At 32.5% G+C, this 15638-nt stretch overlaps 1 protein-coding gene and 1 long non-coding RNA gene across 11 annotated transcripts in view; one reads left to right on the top strand and one right to left on the bottom strand.

The window, feature by feature from the left end:
• The window catches only part of Lasp (LIM and SH3 domain protein Lasp), a 147130-nt gene that overhangs the window by 17130 nt on the left and 114362 nt on the right, over positions 1–15638 (bottom strand). The window lies entirely within an intron of this gene.
• LOC137253310 (uncharacterized) lies at positions 5250–15047 on the top strand. 2 transcript variants are annotated; one of them, XR_010953767.1, is made up of 3 exons: positions 5250–5552; positions 14294–14402; positions 14522–15047. It is a non-coding gene; the product is annotated as an uncharacterized lncRNA (long non-coding RNA). The 2 variants fall into 2 exon arrangements; XR_010953768.1 differs by lacking the exon at positions 5250–5552 and adding an exon at positions 10251–10813.

Genomic DNA, 15638 nt, shown 5'->3' with positions numbered 1-15638 from the left:
CGAACTCCGTTTTTTTCTTGAATTTCCATTGATTAGTGCATACATCAGCAATATATTGCCTTTATTTTACCAATGCGGTTTAGATCTGCTGCTAGGATTATCTTCTTCAGCATAAGCTTGAAGAAATCGTACGATAAGCAGGCGCTTTGTCTTAAGATAAGTTTGGTATCTACGGACTGGCGGAGTTGCTCAACGCAAGTTGTCAGCCCTTATAAATATTGCAAGAATTTTACATTATGGTCTTTTTCTTTTCTAAAAATAATGTTACCCTGTTATCTTTTCTCAGCTCTCTCAAAAGTTTTTGGGTTTATTTTAAAAAAAATTTTACTCTGCACAAGCAAAAGAACACGAATACCAACAAATTCATTCATTAGTCACAATGCCAAGTAGCACAATTCAAGAGCGAGGATAACACCGGTGTAACATGTTTTTCAGAAAAAAAAACGACATTAGTTTGAGATATAGTCATATTATTATTTCGGAAATCGGTTGGTATGGTTTTAAGATTATTTTCATTTATTATAACTCTCTGGAAAATTAAGGGATGATTACTTCTGAAGTGGAAGAATATTTCGTGTCCACTTCAAAAGGTTTTCGACATATTCCTTTATTTATTTAAATGGGATAGGACTTTTAAATTTTTATTTTTTATGTTAAACTAAAGGTCCTCACCAAAATTTGGTTTTCTCGTAATTTTTGTTATTTTCATTGCCCAAATTGACCGGACTATGAGGACTAGATCATTTGTATTATTTGCACTCACTGTATATAGTTATTTAAACGATTGATCAACATTTGTACGTCACACATACGCTTATACAAGTGTTTACATAAGCATTTTTACCGAGCAATTAAAACTTAATGAAATCTTATCTAATTAGCGATAATGGGTGAATACCACACAATTTATAAACGACAATAAAAAAAGTTCATTGAAATGAATACAAAAAACGCACAAATTGAGTCATAAAACAATGGACACATTATAAAGAATACATTTGTCATCTTTTGTAGTTGAGTTGCAAAAAACACATCCTTCAAATTTCTTATAAAATTTTTACTGTTTTTGTCCACATTGCGGACACGACAAATTTTGTTCTCCTTAAACGTGGCTTTCATGTATCTCAAATGACTCTCTCTCTCTCTTCCTCGCTCTATTCCTACCGTGCATTATCGTACTCATTCTACCTCTTCCATCTATTCCAAACAATATAGGAAAATACAGCAGCGAACGTAAGAATAGTCGTTGCAATTTAAACAAATTTCATCAATTAATGACTTTTTTCTCATTTTCGGTAATTTAGGAAAAAACTTTCAATATTACATTCTCATTGCGACATATATTCGAGTTTATGGGATATTTTCGTATTTAATGCCTACTGAGGTCTTATTATGTAACGCGATTTGAAAGGAATTTCTTTCGGATTAAAAAAAAAAATGTATGCATTTGACAGCCTTCGAATCGAATTTCTATTCCAATCCAGTTACACAATAGGGCCCTGTTAAACTCCAAAATGGCCGTAAACTTTAGTTTATGGCACAATGGGAATGTAATATAAGAAGCTAAATTTAGAAATTCAAAACTACGTTTTTCGCAGTTTTTTATATGATATATTGTAAAACACCCTTAGTTTAAATTTTGAACTGTATAAAACGGAGTTAAATCCAATCTCGAAAATAAAATGTTTTTACTTCTCCGGTAAAATTTTGATTTTGTTGGTTAGGGCCTTTGTGAATTAAGCTAGCGAATTTAATTTTTAAAAACATTTTCCAAAAAATTTGAGAAAATAAATTTCGAAGTTTTTATCTAGTTTTTTTTTGCCATTCAATCAATCCAATCAATTTTAGTCTAACAAAGTACCAGTTATAGGGCTCTCAAAATTCACATTGATTTTTGAGAAAAATTTTCCCAGAAGGTATTTCTGTTTTTCTTCCATATAAAAAATAAAATTATTCGCACTTTGTGTGATTCAATCACAAGAGGTTTGCTCGTCTGACAAATTTTTTGACAATTGCAGCTATTTTGCTTCCAAATCGAATTGACATCCGTTAACTATATTGTTTCTTTCCGATTTTTCGAAAAATATTAGTAGTAGAAATATGAAACAATCAGTTTACAAATACCCAATAAGTACTGAACTGCATAATTCCTTAAAACAATTTTTTAAATTTTATGATGAATTTATTAACTATGCCATGATCTATTAGTGTGGCTGAACATAGGTTAAGTTAGGTTGAACTGAGCGGTCTATGAGGATCTCACATAGACTGAATGAGTACGTACTGTTACCAGAAGTTTATTTAATGACCAAACTGAAAACCACTATCAAAAACCAGAACCTATGTTATAAAGTAACTTCGTCTTCTTGGTAAATACTAGAAGCTTTCTAGGACCTACGGACCACTTGCTGTTTCTAGATTTGACAGCTGTATCACTCCTAATAGCTGGAGTCTTAGCCTGACAAGCGCAGGGCATGAACACATAATGTGCTCGATCGATTCTTCCTCCAACCCGCACTTCCTATAGGTGCTATCACTTACCAAGCCTAATTTAAAGCTGGACATAGATAATTTTATGAAAAGGAATCGTGCACTTTCGTAAACCTAGGAACATACGAAATCTAAACCAATTTAAAATGCATCGTTAACTTCCATGAACACTTAAACGGAAAAGAGCTTTCCGCAATAAATTAAAAAGTAAGCAGGACCGCAAAAAGCTTAACTCTTCTGTCAAAGTTAAGGCCGGGAATAAATTTCTAAGATAATAAGCCTTTTTCTTTTATTTTTTTTGTGTCAGTTCATTGCGGCTGCTGAGTAGAGTATCACCCCATGTCCGCTGCCAGTTCGAAATCGCCCTATCTCAAAATATTTTTCAAGAATTTCCCTTTGCAGGATTAGCACAAAAACGTTCTATTTCAGAATTAGTTTGAAGAACGCCGTATCTCAGAATGCTTTTCATTAGCCCCTCTTATGTCAAAATGCATTGAACTTATGCTCAGATAAGGAGTTTTTGAAACATATTTTGAGATAGTGTATTATTGAATAAAATTCTGACGTATTCTGCAAACGAATTCTGAAAGAATGACCAAACCAACGTAAATCTTTATCAATTCACGAAATATTTAGTAGAGAATTATTGAATTGGGGGAACCAAAACCTGGTGGCGTTTACAAATTTATTATTCCCCGTTTTCCTTACTTCGTAAAAGCAATCCGTCCAGATTTACCATTATGGGAGTGCCAAAGCTCTTGTCATCGTTGGAGAACAAACCTCTAGTAATTGAATCATGGGAAAATCTAAAACACCTTTTGAAAAAAAGGGTTGGTGTCGAAATTCTGTATGTACAAAATTCTAAAAACAAAATTCTGTTTTTTAAAATTCTGCTTTTTTAAAATTCTTCTTTCTAAAATTCTGCTTTCAAAATTCTGTACTACAAAATTCTGTATTACAAAATTCTGTATTAAAATATAATGTTAACAATGTTAAAGAGGTCATGCAATTATTTTGAAAAAGTGCGCCATGCACAGTAATTCTTCGTAGAACAGCTTTCTGCATAGGCGGCCTTCGGCCGCGCTTATAAAAAATAACCCTGGGCTACGCCATGCCATGATTCCGGAATTTTGAATTAAACATGCAGAATTTTAAAAAAGTAGAATTTTTTTCAAGTTGAATTTTTTTGCAATTTACAGAATTTTGTAATACAGAATAATTGTCGAAAAATCAATACGAATTTTGGGAGACTTACATATACTGTGTTAGATTAAAATCAAGGCGTATTTCGTACCGTGGTGTTGTCCTATCAGCTGCTTGCTTCTAGATAATTTCCAAGCCTTGACAACGCAAGATGTCAGTTAATCGAAAGATAATAAGCCTCATGAAAGTCGCTTCTCAAATTATCGAAAATAGGAAAAACGGCAATTTAATGGACGAAACTTGATATACAAAATTGCTCCTGCTAATTTCTTGTTCGCGCCTAGTTGTATGCGGGTTTTCGTAAAAATTCCTAGACACGCTGAAGCCTTAAATATCCTTAAGTTTTGAATATATAAATATGGGGGTTTGTGTCTGCACTAATTTCACAAACGTTTTCTTGGTATTTCTACACTCATCGTTCGCTTTAAAGCAGTTTACCAAGCCTTTTTATCTTAAAAATAGTTCATTTAGTGTTCTATATAATATTTTTGCAAGTTAGTTACTACAGATTAAAGCAAATTATAAATGTATAAAGTTTAAAAACAATATCACACATGCATTTATTAAGTGTCACATTCACGCGCCGCAATTAATGCACTTTTTGTCGCAGTCAACCGTAACTATGTAACTCGGAAAATCCATTGTGGGCAATAAATAACAAAAAGAAAAAATGTGAACTTAACAAATACAATACTGAAATTTAATCATCAATCAGAAAGTGTAAAAAAAAGGCGCAAAAGTGTAAAAGCATATAAAAAAGTGATCACTTTACGATAATCGCGATATGAGCGTCAAATGGAGCGTTGAAAACGAAACCCCTCAATAGAGTGCAAACTTGCATATGGGCCAAACGTCTACTTAAAGCCCCGTCACATAAGCACTTTTTCATATAGATGAGTTTAACACAAGCTTATGCATTATGAGTAGATTGCACGCATTTTTATGGAGAACGGTAGAGCAAGCGCCACTGGCGCCATCTGATATTGAAAAGCAGCCATCTCCCAAATTTTGTTACAAGCAAAGCATAAGAAGAAGAATGTGACATTTGTTTTGGTTAAGGGTGTTGACACACTTTGCAAGTGAAATTATTTTTCCCACTGGTTGGTAAATTTTCTAACATTTTTCGCAGGTAAAAACTGTAATATAACAAATGAATACGACACAAAATATGTTAGCAAGTATCTTTGTTGTAAGGGGATAATGTTTATATCAGTGCTTCGCGAAATTTTGTATGTGAATGGGCAAGGCGTAATAAACTTCAATTGCCACGTCTGAAGTTCCTTCATATTTACAAACGCAACTTCTTGGTTGATTGTGGCGATGTTATTGCAATGCATAAGCTTGTGTTAAACGCATCTATATGAAAAATGTCATTGTGGCACCGCCTTTAGGCGTCACAGTGATTCCATCGTCAGTATGCGCATGATGTCCGCAATGCTTTCCGTAATATACAACAACATCTGCTGCCAATAATTATAAATATATACATATTTCGAATCTGATAAGACATCATCGGCAACAGTTTGTACGTGTGTAACGTTTTTAAAGTGGGTTTAGGTATTTGCTACTAACAAGCTAATTTGATTGATTTAAAATGTGGTTATTTCCATTTTGGGCAACTACTTTACTATGCTGCTTCGGAGTTTTTACGTATGCGTTGGGAATTGAAAATTTGGTTAACCATATTTTATAGCATTGAGAAGACATACGACATAAATTTTGTTGTGTGATACACAAATTGTTATTAATTTTATTTAAAGATTGATTTATAGGTCTACGTTCGCAACACTACATTTGGCTACCTAACACACAAAAAGTGGTGGGAGGCGTCTACGTTATTATTGGCGAACGACTATCGCGTAAGTACTCATTTATTGGCATGACTCATCATAAAAAGTAAATGTATATTTATATACAATCTTCATTTTTTTACAAAAAGAAATTATTAGTAATTAAAGACACCGATCTGCAGCTAGTTTTTTTGAAGCAAGTGTTAATAATACGCAATTTATTCTTCAATCTTCCAAGATTCTTCAATCTTTTAAGAAATGTTTACCTCTTACTGTTCCTCCCCTCTCTTCCACCCTTTTCCTTATCCTTTTATTCACTCTTCCCTCTGCCTTTCTCTTTCTCTGCTTCTCTTTCTCCTTCTCCATATTTTTGCTCGCTCTTTTACGCTCCACCTATCCCTATCCTATATCTTCGTCTAGCTCTATATTTTCCCTTCTCTCTAGTTTTTATTCTTCTCCATCCCTTATTCCCAGTCGCAGTTCCAGTCCCAGCCCCAGAAAAAGTCGGAGTTATGGTTTCTAATACAATGGGCATCGGCGACTTACAGCAGCGAACACGAAAATATCAGTGACTGCTTTTATCAGACTTCGTCAACTACTATGATTTTTTTTTACTAAAACTATGCAAACCAATCCAAGAAACGTTTTAGAAAAAAATTCGTGAACCTTTTTGAAAATTTTTAACTTCTTATTTAAAGTTGTCTGAATTAATTTTGTTTTTTTTTTGAGTATACAAACTATCTAAACCAGAGTTGTTCAAAATTTTTTATATTGAAGTGCAAATCACAATACATATACAAAATTATATGTACACTGAAATTAAAAAAATAATAATAATAATAATAATTTATCATATGTAAGTAATTAGCGAGACTAGCTCATATTGCTTTATACAATGGTTTTTGTTATTGACATTAGAGAAAAATTGCAAAGTTTACAATCGGCGACATGCTTCTGAATTTCACTTCTTCATCAGCTAGCTTCTCGGGAGCTGAGTATTGAACTCGAATCTCCAACATTCATACCAGTGTAAAGACAGATGCCTTTAACCACTCAGCCATATGAATGCCCCGCTGCTCGCTTTGTAATTGGTCTCTAAGAATTGCCTCTTTCTTGCTATTCCTTTTTTATTCACTATTAGGTGCATACACTCTGTATGCTGTTTAATCCTAATTGTGTGGAATGTTTTAGGCACACTTTTGAAAAGCTTAGTAACATTTGTTTTGGATTTTTACAGTATTTGTTTTTAATACTTCCACTGTTACCTTATAACAATGTAATCATATGTATGTAATTAGCGATACTTGTTCATATTGCCTTATACAATGGTTTTTGCTATTGATATTAGAGAATCGGCGATGGCACCCGAGAAGCTAGCTGATGAAGAAGTGAAATTCAGAAACATGTCCTAGTAACCATCGCCGATTGTAAACCTTGCAATTTTTCTCTAATATCAATAAAAAATAATTTCTTTTAAATGTTCAAAGAATGTTCAAATGGTTCCCTTAATGAACAAATTTTGATTTAAATTTTTTTCAGTGCTACAATATTTTTGAACAAATGTTCGCTGTCAATTTGTTAGTGTAAATTTGAATATCATAACGAAGTGCCTTGGCTTCATATGGAAGGGGTTTTTTTTTTGCACTTTCATATGAAATTCAGGCACTTTCATATGAGTCGAATTTATATTTGAGGGCATATGGGGGTGTTATGAATTTTTTTTTTTATATTCAAAGTGTGAATTTGTATCTGTGCCTATTCTTCAGGGCAAAACGAAAACAAAAGTGTACAGGGGTTGAGCAGTTCTGATCTAAACCAGTCTAAAAATTGTTTACGAAAAACTCTATAGTTCGAAAAAAGTTGATGAAAATTTTGAATATTTTTATCTCGAGTTTTCAGAACATTTTAGAGCATGCAGTTCTGTATTGTAAGTTTAATCAATTTTATTCCTAGAAAGTACAAGGTTTACGGGTGTTAAAATTCGGATTGATTTTTGTCAATTTTTTCCGAAGGGTGTTACAGATTTGCTTCCTTATAAAAGGTAAAGCGTTGCGCTTTTCGTTAGGCAGAAAATAAAAATAAACCTTCGGAAAAAAAATGTCAAAACTCAATACGAAACACATTTAAAAAAAAATTGTGCCTTAACCCATTTACGCCCAAACAAAGACCGTTAGTATTTTTTTATATTCATTTGCAGTTTTGTCATCTTACAAATCACATTAATTAAGTTTAGTATTACAAATTTACGAAAAAGTGATAAAAGTTGACTTTTGAGGGTGTACTTTATTTAGTACAGCGGGCACTTATGAGTGATATATTTTAAAACATTCTTTGTCAATGTATACCGTTTTTTGGCATCCTGTATACATTGCCATTTTATTCGCGTATGACACAAAACATATCGTAGCTGTTTGGGAAGCTTTCCAGGGTTATTTCCGTTTTTCCTGTTTGGACCTGCTACGATACAGCCGGATGGACAAGCTTTGTTGACGTTACGGTTCTTAAGGTAGCTCCGAGCAATGTGCCTTCTGAAAGCCAATTGGTCAAACCTATTTTCGCTAGATAAAGTATGTAGACGCCAAGTGTTAGATATGCTCATATCAAGCATGTATGTGAAGATAACCCACCACCATTTTTACCACGAATACCATTCACGCATTGTTCCAGTTGCTTTATATCCAGTTTCTTTCAAGTCTCGCAGTAAATCACAATTAGTAAAAAAATTGTCAAAATAAATTGTATGTTCCTCAGGTATCGAAGGCATTTTTAGTAACAACGATTTGACAACTCTATGACCTTTTGAGGTGACAGATGTTTTTCCGCAATATACATCAAAAACATAGGAGTAACCATCAGAACTGGCTGCTACACAGTTTTTGTAACCGAATCTAATTGACTTACCTCGAATGAATTGCTTAGAGGGATGGTGGCCATAATATTTTATCATTGATTCGACGATCGAAATGTTCTCATGAAATATCCCGTTCTGAAAAAACTTTTGAATCAATAGGTCACGCAGGGGTCTAATTTTGAACATCTTATCATTGGAAGTATATGCAAGGCTATTATCAACTAAGTGAAAGTTTCGTTTCGTGACATACCGTTCGACACAATAGAATCTTCAAGATCTTCGTCATAACTCCAATATTGGCGCTCACGTGGTAGTCTATGATAGCCAGATAGTATTAGGATACCCAAAAATCTCCGTAGGTCATCATCGTCCAGTACGAAGTCATGCCTATTATTTTAGGCAGCATACAGGTTAGTGTTCTGCTTCATCAAATGGAGTACCTCCTCATCAAATATTTTTTTCAAAAATCTCTACCTACGAAAGGTTAGGTAGCTGTTCAATAAATTTGACTTTTCGCGATGAGCAGTCAGTATTCATAAATTGGGAGGAGTTTTTCCATTTTGGCCGTGAGTCAAACGGATTTAAACGTCTTCTTTTGCTACACAAGGGTTCGTCATCAATATCGTTCCATTCAGAATCGTCATCGAAATTCGCTTTACGGTGCATGAACATACATATCAATGTGCCCATTGTACTAAAAAAGCGACAGTTGAATAAATGATTTCCTAAATCCTGCAAATCACAAACATTTACACGCACGGCACTAAATAAGATTAGCTTTGTCTTTTTACACTTTAAAATTATGAATATTTAAATGGTAATTCCAATATTTTAATGAAAAATCGCTAATTTTTCTTCTGACTAACTCCGATGTGAAAACTGCATGTGCAAATGTCAAAATCTGGAGTCATCTGTTATACCAATTTATCTGTAATCTTAGGAAAAACGAAGATAATATTACAAGGTGGCTGCACATCTAAATAGTTTTGTTATAAAAGTCGTAGCAAAGTTTTAGGCATGGCTTGTATTGGTGTCGTTTATATAGTACAGAGAGCGCAAATGGGTTAAATTTATTATGCTTCGAAACTGCACATTGCACTAAATTTTTACAATGTCGACAATATTTGGTATTATAAATAGTACAGTAATGTAAATTATACTTGATTCAAGCACAATTGACCTAACCTTTACTGTGGATAGAACGCATGAATGATATGCATTGAATACATTTACTTTCATGTTTAAAAAAAAAAAATTTTGCACTATGCCCAACTATAACGATAAGAAAATTTATTGACTCAATGAAGTATCTGGTACAGCAAGGGTTCAAGACGGTTTACGGCGTCAGAATGAGTTCATCCGTGGCCTAAGTGTCTAATTTTATTTTACTAACTAATAGAACAGAAGTTTTCCTCATACTAAGAGCGAAGAAAAACTAAAAAACAACTTATATTTGTTTGATAACAATGATTACTTTGTAAACAAACTTCCTTTGGGCACGCGAAGTTCTATTGCAAAATGTCTTATTTGTAAATACCAATGACCACAATGAAGAAATTTGAGGGCCACAACAATAAAAACATACCAACTTATAACATAACCTTATACAACAATTCTTACATTTGCGGTTTGAGTTTCTTCGTCTTCCTTGTAACTTGTTAATAGGCTAAATGCTTCAAAAGCAATTAAAGGAAAATCGATATGTTGCAGACATGTGTGCAAATGTACGTATGTGTGTGAATGTGCAGTGGCAAAAGTGCATTGTTCGCGGCTTTTGTTTGTGACGTTGCATATTTCCTTTAGTCCTTATGCCACTTTTACCAACATAAAATAATTTCAGATTACGCAAAGTAGTTTGTCCTAAGTTCATTGAACTCCTACAAGCTAGGGAATGGCAATGGAATGGAGCGGGAACAAATGCGTGTATAAAATCGAATGATATTGTATTGGCAAAATAATACAAGCACAAAACCAATTTCGTACGTAAAATGAGGTGAAGTGTTTTGATAAATCGATGGCGATAATAATGATATATTAGTAATGAGCAAATCATACAATTTGTAAACAAAAACCGATTAAAATTAACATATTGTATGTGTGTATGTATGGAGCACCATCAACAAGTCATTGTCTGAAATATAGCACAAGATCGCACTCGTCCACATGTGCCGCTTCAGTTCATACGCTTGTACAGTGGGCCCGCCACCTAACGTCCAACCCTATACTTATAATGATGCACAAAAGTGGGGCACTGATTGAGTAGCAAATTTGTGACAACAAAAGCCAAAACATAGAAACCGACAAAGGAAAAAGTTAAATGTAACAAATGCATATACAGTCACTTGCTAACAATTTGGACAGATAGCATAAGCGCAATTTGTGGTTTGAATCGGCAACATTTATGTAGATGTGTACAAAAATCTCAACCGTTATATGAAGTTTGCAATCTTGATTCAAACGAGCACTGGTCATAGCAAAGGTATTAGATAAATATTTTTATCATTGTTTGTGAAATGAAAGTTATAAAGTCTCAATTTCCAAAGTTTGTATAATGCGGAACTTCTAAAAAAAGTTTTATAAAAATGTTAATACTTTTTTTAATACTCTTACACCAAATACAAAAGAAAATTGTTACGCATACGCACCAGCAACCATCTTGTCAGGTGATACAGATATGTTTGCGTGTAATTGTTTAGTTTTTATTAAAGCAACGTGTTTATTTATTTTTAATAATATTTGTTTGCAAATTTGTCATTTATTTGTGCTAAATATGTTTAACTAATAGCTATGAAGACGTTCTTTTTTTATAAAAAAAAAAAAATTATTAACACTTTTATTAGTTTACAAAATTTATATAATTATGTTCTTTTGAATTTTTTTATTCAAATTCAATGCTTGTTAGGCATAAAGGTACTTTATAAAATAAATAATAATAAGAGTTGCATAAAAAAAATAAAATTTTTTTTTTTCAATTTTAATAAATTACCATTATTTTTCAAAACAAGTGCATCAAAATATAGCACGTTTTTGTCTTCAAAATACATCCAAAACAAAAACTGCCAAGAAAGCTTTAGTTCAACAAAAAAATTATAAAATAAAAAAAGTGAAACCTAAATGGTTTCAATCTGGTTATTCACTATAAAATAATAATCATTAAATAAACATTTCAGCTTTGAAAAAAAATTAGTAAAAAATTAAAAAACAAATCTCAATTAAGTTAATTTTGTATCTTCTTCAATCTTCTTAGCACTTCATCAAAATTGCAAGAAAAAAATTTTCAAATTTTTTATATTTTTTTATTGTTTTAATTTTTTATTTAAATTTTTTTATTTCCATTTCTATTTATTTTTATATTTATTTTTAAATTTTTTCTTATTGTTTTTGCTTGTTTTTTTATTTTTTCTTTACATTTTATTTTAATTTTATTTTTTTGTTATTTTTTTTTTTTTTCTTCGTTACTTTTTATATTTTTTTCTTCGTTATTTTTTATATAATTTTTTTTCTTTGTTCTTGTATATATTTCTTTATTTGTTGCCTTTTTTCTTATTTTAAGTTTTGCAAATTTTAAACTTATTAAATAGACTGCAATTTAATATGAAATAAAATTAAAACTCATTAAACTTTGCAAGAGAGCTCGAAATTATTTCAAAACCAACAATAGCACAATTAGAGACTCCCCCTCTATGGCTATCAACAAGGGCTGTGTTTATGAGCAATCTCTTAAAATATCCAAAGACGTCAACGAGCGCCAACAAATACAGGCAACTCTACAATAAAGCCATTGAACCTCTGAAGGGATCTTGGAAGTTTTTATATACTGACGGTTCAAAATCCGACACCAGCTCTACGTTTGCGGTGGCAAACGAGCTTGGTGCAACAATCGCCGTCGGTGCTTTACCAACGTACTGCTCGATATTCACAGCTGAAGCTGTTGCGTTACTTGAAGCGGTACAATACGCCTCCCTCAGTGGTGATAAATACGTCATATGCAGTGATAGCAAGTCCACCCTGGAAGCCCTTTCAATATATTATAATAAAAACCCAGTGATTAATAAAATCAGCAAAATCCTCTTCGATTATAAAGACTCAATCAAGCTCATGTGGATCCCGGGCCATGTTGGTATTGAGGGGAACGAAAAAGCGGATAGACTAGCTAAAGAAGCTAGCAATCAACCGTTGTACGCGTGCGATTATTTCATCGACAAAGATATCAAACAACTTGCCAAAAAATCCCTCCATAAAGACTTTACACAAGATTGGTCTGACTATCACCACTGGTACAAAGAATCAAACCCCACAGGCGATCCACCAAAATATTCACATAATGCACCATGCGCTAAACTCAAAACATTTGTCCGACTTAGAATCGGACACACAGTGACCACGCACTCATATATTTTAAATGGCTCAGAACCACAAGCATGTGTCCACTGCGGATCGGCCGACAATACTGTCACTCATATTCTAGACGTTTGCTCCGGACTGCATCAAATTAGAACCTCCGTTTTCAATAACATCAAACCATCATCCTATCTCAAAAATCACGACACAGAGAGTATAAACATAATAGATAAGTTCATAAAGCTATGTAAGATTTCCATATAATACTCAATTTAATTACATTAATCATACTCCAATGCTCTACCACGCTGAGCCAGAGGGGTTTGATGACGGCATCTCCGGGGACAGTCTTCGTGGAGTTTAGGGAGTTTCTCTCGGAATGAGGGTGTTTGTTTTGAAATCTTTGAGCCCATCCTCGGCATACATGAATCTATTCTTGTATCCTGGGAATGGGTTCGTGGATTTCGGAGGCAGACATTTGTATTCTAGGTGATAATCTTGGAGTTCTATGGTGGCTGTCTTTTGGTGATGGATTTTCTTGAGATTTCTTTGGCTTAGCACAAATAAAAAAAAAACAAAAAAAAAAAAAAAAACAAAAAAAAAATTTTTTTTTTTGTTATTTTTTGTATTACATATGTACGTATAGATATAGTTAAGTCTTTTATTTGAGAAGTAAGCCGAAAGCCCTGGTAGCTAGTGCTTAATATTATTTAGGTGTAGTAATTATTAATTAGTTATTACTCTTGTTAATAAATAAAAAAAAAAAAAATTAAAACTACAAAACTTTAATAAAATTAAAAAAAATTGGCAATAATTAAATTATCTTCCATTAAAAACAATTTACGAAATATATGTAACTTTAAAATATGAAAAATATTAGTATTAACCTATGTTTCTTTTTTTTAATTCCTACTTTTTTTTAGGTAATCAGCATAATTTAATATATTAAATTTAAAAATAATCTTTTGAAACTTTCGGCTAAAATGTCTAAAACGCGGATTCTATTAGAAAAATGTATCTTTTATTTTTGAACTTTTAAGAAAAAACTATATAAATTTCTTATAAAATGTAAAAAATTTAAAAAATGATAATTGTAAGCAATTTGATATTAGGTAAAAAAAAGTCACAAGAAAATGTATTTTAAGAATTCGAAATACAATTATTTAGAACAAAATGCTAAACAATTAGCATTTTGAAAAAAAGTAAAAATTTCTTTCTTCGGTAGTTTTGGAAGAAAAAGATTTGTGACAAAGATTGGTTTTTTAAATGTAGAACTATTTAAAAAAAATTTTGAACGAAACGCCCAAAAAACAGGTAGAGGTTCAAAATGATCTAAAGCAGAAATATGTTGTTTTACAATTTTGAAAAAAAAAATTTAAATTTTATTATTTAAATTTATATACATTTCAAACATGAAAATTTTTAGATATTTCAAGTTTTTTAAACTTATTTGTGTTGTTATTTAATTAGAAATAGAGTACTGTCACAAAAAAAGTTTTAAATAGAAAAATTTATTTTTTTATTTATTTTATTTCAAAAATGTCGAACAAAATGCCCAAACAACTAACAGAGGCTCTACAAAAGTTTATAAAGGAAATTCTTTTTCTTTTCTTTTCAGAGCAAAATTCAAATGAAATAAAAAAATAACAAAATTTGGAAACCACTTAATGACCATAACATAACATAGACTAAACAGAGAATAAGCAACAAATTTAAGACCCTTTTAGGTAAGTATTTTTTTTTTTTTTGAGGAAATTTTTATTTTGCAATGAATACATTCTAAGTCATGGTTAAAATATTGCAAAATAAGTTAGCTACTCTATTCGCATTTTCTTTGCTTTTGCAGTTTTCCGAAGACAAGCTATTTCAACGAGAATATTGCGAAGTAATGTGAAAAAATATCCCATTTTTTCTAACGCTCACTGTATATACCAAAAGCTGCATATTTCGCACATCGTCAACGTCATCAGCAGCGAAAACAACAAATGTAGGATCTGGTGCTATGGCACAGTGGCACAAGGCCGTTTGATGACCAAACAATATGCACACACACGCACACTACATACACCAATGCCTAAACATTTATGGTCAACAAAAATTAAACAATAAAAACCAGCAGCAACAACAACAAACTGGTGCTAACTTTTGAACTCGATATACATAGTATCTGTGTGTATGGCTGTGTGTAGTAAGGTGTACCCGTCGTTAAGTGAGGCAGACATGAAGACCAACCCAAAGCACAAATGGAAGCCGATAAACGCAAAAGTGGTGACAGCAGCACACCATGAATATGTGAGAAGCTCTTAAAAGTCAAAAATACAAACAACAAGAATGCATTGTGCCAATGTGCCAACAAATAAACCATGCGCCAATTCTAATTGGTTTTTGTTTTTTTTTTTTTGTCTACAAATCACGTACAATACTTAACTACTTATTTTTCAAAGACCTCCTCAGCTTATGCCTTTTCCTCCTTCTGCTGCTCTGACCATTCAGCCGAAATTCTACTTTTATGACGCGTTGATGTCGCTCCCGGTAAATATGCGCAGCTGTTGTTACGGGTCAACGTATTGTGCTGCAGTTTTTAATGTGCCAGCAGTACTGGCTAAATCCGAAACAACGATAAAAAAATAAAATGCGTGCCAATAACCATTTGTAATTTTATTAACATAACAATTGATGGTAAAAGGTTGGCGTGGCCAAGTTTCCGAGATACATAGTGTAATAGCTGCTGATCGTCATATGTTGAGGGTTCAATTTCGACTTTTCCAGGTTCCAGCATGTGCTCGTTTCGTTAAGATTTCGGTACTATCTCCCAATAATTTTGGGATTATTTTCGGGATTACTTTTAAATCACTTCGGCACTTTTTAGGTAACATTTTATGTAATTTTCTGAGAAATTAGGGAGTAATTTCGGCATTGCTTACAGGATCATTTCGGGACTGTCTTGGTATCGGGACTTTTTC

The sequence above is a fragment of the Eurosta solidaginis genome, chromosome 5 (genome assembly GCF_040869045.1).
Source record: "Eurosta solidaginis isolate ZX-2024a chromosome 5, ASM4086904v1, whole genome shotgun sequence".
In the NCBI taxonomy this organism is placed as follows: Eukaryota; Metazoa; Arthropoda; class Insecta; order Diptera; family Tephritidae; genus Eurosta; species Eurosta solidaginis.
Note: the sequence above shows the minus strand (reverse complement) of the source record. Positions and strands in the feature narration are given on the sequence as shown.